Here is a 5,000-nt window from a genome sequence, read left to right as displayed (position 1 = left end):
ATGTAAGTGGTCGGATTCGCATTTGGCCCAAAAAAAAAATTTTTTAAAAACAAAAATTTTATTATGATTCGTCGGCCTAAAAACCCACTTTTTCTGAAATTTGGGTTTTTTTCCTAAGTATACTATAGGGGGAGGAGGGTGTTTGACCGTGGGGTTGGTTGAGGTGTTGAGGCAATGCATGCCATTGCCCCCCATGCTCGGCCAACCTCATTCCATCCCAACCCAATGGGCGCCGCCTCCGGCCCGTTTTCCGCCGGCGGCCGGATATTAGAGAAATGACGCGTGAGGGTGTGTGGTAGGAACATGGGATAAACAAAACGTGTGAGTGCCCGGATATTAGGCAAATAAAACGTGCGCGTGCGCGTGCGCAATGCGGCACTTTACACTTGGCACTTGGGCACGGCGGTGTGCGCATGTGGTCGGAACATGGGAGAAGCAAAACGTCCGGATATTAGGCAAATGAAACATGCGCGTGCGCATGAGAAATGCGGCACTTGGCACTTGGGCACGGCGGCGTGCGCGTGCGGTCAGAACACGAGAGAAGCAAAACGTCTGAATATTAGGCAAATGAAACGTGCGCGTGCGCGTGTGCATGCGCAATGCGGCACTTGGCACTTGGGCACGTCGGGCACGGCGGCGTGCGCGTGTGGTCGGAACATGGGAGAAGCAAAATGTCCAGATATTAGGGAAATGAAACGTGCGCGTGCACGTGCGCATGCGCATTGCGGCACTTGGCACTTGGCACTTGGGCACGTCGGGCACGACGGCGTGCGTGTGTGGTCGGAACATGGGAGAAGCAAAACATCCGGATATTAGGCAAATGAAACGTGCGCATGCGCAATGCGGCACTTGGCACTTGGGCACGTCGGGCACAGCGGCGTGCGCGTGTGGTCGGAACATGGGAGAAGCAAAACGTCCGGATATGAGGCAAATGAAACGTGCGCGTGCGCGTGCGCATGCGCAATGCGGCACTTGGCACTTGGGCACGTCGGCCACGACGGCGTGCGCGTGTGGTCGGAACATGGGAGAAGCAAAACGTCCGGATATTAGGCAAATGAAACATGCGCGTGCGCGTGCGGCACTTGGCACTTGGGCACGGCGGCGTGCGCGTGTAGTCGGAGCATGGGAGAAGCCAAACGTCTGAATATTAGGAAAATGAAACGTGCGCATGCGCAATGCGCCACTTGGCACTTGGGCACGTTGGGCACGGAGGCGTGCGCGTGTGGTCGGAACATGGGCGAAGCAAAACGTGCGACTGCCCGGATATTAGGCAAATGAAATGTGCACGTAGGCGGCACTTGCGCACGTCGGCGTAATCATGTGGTCGGAACATGGACAATGTAAAATGTGCTCGCACTTGGCACTTGGTACTTGGGTGTGCGCGTCCCCAAAACTTGGAAAAATGAAACGTGTGTGTACTTGGCACTTGACACTTGCCCGTGATCCACGAAAAAGGTACCTAAGTTGCGAGCTCCATGGAAAATAAATGCAAGTAAATGTGGCACGTATCTCAAACGTCCGATTAGCATGAATGATTCAAATTAAACAATTTTTTATCTCCTTCGTGCAAATAATGCATCTAGGGCGTCGAAATCGGGCCACCATGACTGCCCAAGTTAGGGGCAGTGTGCGCACGGGCGGACGGCAACGTGCGGCACGTAGCATAAATGAGGGAGCCTAACTATGATTTTCACGGCACAATGTGGTTTTCTCTCGAGTTTTAATGCATAAATAATGCATCTAAGGCGTCGGATTCGTGCAACTATAAGTGCCCAATTTGGGGGCACCGTGCGCACGGGCGAGCGGCCACGTGCGGCACGTAGCGCAAATGAGCGAGCCAAACTATGATTCTCACGGCACAATTTTGTTTTCTCTCAAGTTTTCATGCATAAATAATGCATCTAAGGCGTCGGATTCGTGCCACCATGAGTGCCCAAGTTGGGGGCACCGTGCGCACGGGAGGGCTGCCCCGTGCGGTACTTAGCGCAAACGAGCGAGCCAAACTATGATTCTCACGGCACAATGTTGTTTTCTCTCGAGTTTTCATGCATAAATAATGCATCTAAGGCGTCGGATTCGTCCCATGAGTGCCCAAGTTCGGGTCACCGTGCGCACGGGCGGGCTGCCCCTTGCGGCATGTTGCGCAAATGAGCGAGGCAAACTTTGATTCTCATGGCACATTGTTGTTTTCTCTCGAGTTTTCATGCATAAATAATGCATCTAAGGCGTCGGATTCGTGCCACCATGATTGCCCAAGTTGGGGGCACCGTGCGGCACGTAGCGCAAACGAGCGAGTAAATTGATGATTCTCACGGCACAAATATTTATTTCCCTCGAGTTTCATGCATAAATAAGGCATGTTTGTGGTCGGATTCGCATTTGGCCCAAAAAAAAATTGTTTAAAAAAAGAAAAAATTTATTATGATTCCTCAGCCCAAAAACCCACTTTTCTTGAAACTTGGGTTTTTTCTCCTAAGTATACTATAGGGGGAGGAGGGTGTTTGGCCATGGGCTTGGTTGAGGTGTCGGGGCAATGCTTACCATTGCCTCCCATGCTCGTCCAACCTCTTGACAACCTTCCCCGATGGGGGCCCCTTCCGGCCGCCGCTCCGGCGGGTTTTCCGGCCGGCAGCTGGCAGGGGCGTTTTTTCACCCCGAAGTCATTTCGCACCCCGTTTCTTGCTATATTGCATGCATGAGCTTTTTAGACATGCGGGTCGCGCTTGCGATTGATTTCCCACATCGTGTGAGTCCCTTTCTCTTTATTTGAGCACGGGTCGCGCTTGCGATTGATTTCCCACATATTCGTGTCCGAATATCTGTGCTTGCATATGAGGTTGAGAATAAGCTTGAAACTCCAATAAGGTTTGCATCCCCAAAAGAAGGGGTGGGTTAGATCGGTGGGGTTGTGAGTTCTTGCGCAAGACGTTTCGTGTGGGTTCGATCATGATATCTCGTGCTTGTGGCAAATGTTTGGATGCGTCCATGTGGACATTCTTAACCCCCCTGCAACCATCAAAGTCCCTTGGTTCAGGACGCATTGGGGCCGGAGATCACATTATGGTCATTGCTATTGTGGATCGGCGAGCGGCGAGAAATCGCATGTGTTCCTGTAAGGACCTGAAATTATTTATTGCGGATTAGCAAAATTGATTATTTTTTTATTTTGGAGATTTATTTGAGCCGGGACTGAATTGATTTAATTGGGAGTTTCAGGGACCAAAATGCAAAAATTGGATTTTTATACTATTTTATCCCTCCTAGTTGACTAAGCCCATACCCCCCCCATACTCTCTTCCTCCCCTACTCTCTCTCTCTCTCGATTCCTCTCTCTCCCGGAAGCCATGGAAACCGTTTCTTCAAGCTTTCTTTTCGTTCGATTCGCACGATCCGACCGTTAGATTTCTTTTCCGAGTTGAGTTTCACGATCACCGCAACGAGAGCTTCATTTGGACGTAAGTTTTGCTACGATCTCTTGAACTTCGTTTTTTTTGGGTTGTTAGAATTTGATAATCTTGGAGTATGTTGTTCTTGAGCTAGCATAGATCATGTATTCGAAGTCGAATCGGAAAAAGAACGAAGTTTGGATTTTATATGATTTTTGAAGTTAAATTCGAAAATGGGGTTGTGAGATTTTGTTGGATTTTGATGGTTTTTGATTTGTTTTGTTGATTGAGGAGTTGTTTTGGATGATTTGGGATTGTTGGTTGTTATCGGAGATTTTTGGTTTGACCGATTATAGCCGTTATGCCATCGGAATCGAGTTTGGATTATTGGTTGTTTTGTTTCGGTTTGACTTCCGGGTTTGATTGAATTGGTAGATTGTTACCGAATCCATATATTCTTCATTTTCAGATTGGATTGGAGTCTTGGAATTGGATTGAACTTGGAAGTTGAGTCTGTCGAGAATTGAAGACGGTATATTGATTGAATTTCCTTGTTATGAAGTTTTGTGATTCAATTGATTATTTATTTGAGTTCGTTATTATTTTCAGATTTGAATCTTTGACGGACTCGAAAGGTAAAAGATGACTTTGAATTGAATGGGGTTGAATACTCGAGTTCGATTGATTCTCGAGCCCCGAAAATCACATACTACATGTTTATTTGCTTGTGTGAACTTGTTTGAGTATCTTGTTACACTTGCATTCATATTGAGCCAATTATTCAATTCGTTTGAATTTAGACGATTTAGAGAGCTATATTGAAGTGGGCTTAGATTTCGAGTTTTTCTAAGTACCAGAATACTTCTTATAGTTGCTCTGAAGTCTAGGGGTTGAGTTGAGCGACATCCACCCCGAATGGGTGTGTCGGTGAGTTGTTGTGAATACTTAGCCCCGGGATCCCAACCAAGTATCGATTGACATTTTGATTATCTGATTTGATAGTCCCGAGTTTTAAAGTCATGCATACATCCCTTTTCTTTGAAGTTGTTGATGTATGTGGATTTTGATACGAGGTGTTTATTTGATATTGCATGCCTGTCTCTTTTACTTAGAAATTATATTTCTAACCGGATTATTCCGGCTGTTGTCTTTGTTTTGTATGTGTAACTTGGCAACAGGAGGATCAGGAGCTGGACCGAGTCGTCTTGGTTAGCTTGGGGTGAGATGGATAAAAGTGAGACTCCGCGTCGTAAGGTCGAGTCTTTTGAACTTGTATTAGTTTTGTTGAGTCGTTGGAACTCTGATTTTAGAACTCGACTTGTTTTGTATTGCGGGAAGGATTTAGAACTTGTGGTATGTTCTGATTTCGTGTTGTATTGTATGTTGGAGCTTGGATTTGATTTGAATCGTGTTTGGCTTGATTTTCTCCAGGTTCCCCTGTTTTCTGTCCGTTTGGCCTATGCGCGGGTGAGGCTTGTCCTCGCGCGCGCGCGAGCTGCTTGGAGTGGCTCAGGTATTTTTGCCCGCGCGCACGCGAGCCCCTTCCTCGCGCGGGCGCGAGCTTCCCTCGAGGCCACTGGCCCTTTCTCCTGCGCACACGCGAGGCGATAGCTC

Source organism: Henckelia pumila, chromosome 3, assembly GCF_033568475.1.
Source record: "Henckelia pumila isolate YLH828 chromosome 3, ASM3356847v2, whole genome shotgun sequence".
NCBI lineage: Eukaryota > Viridiplantae > Streptophyta > Magnoliopsida > Lamiales > Gesneriaceae > Henckelia > Henckelia pumila.
The sequence above is the reverse complement of the archived record's forward strand: the minus strand, read 5'-3'. Positions refer to the sequence as shown.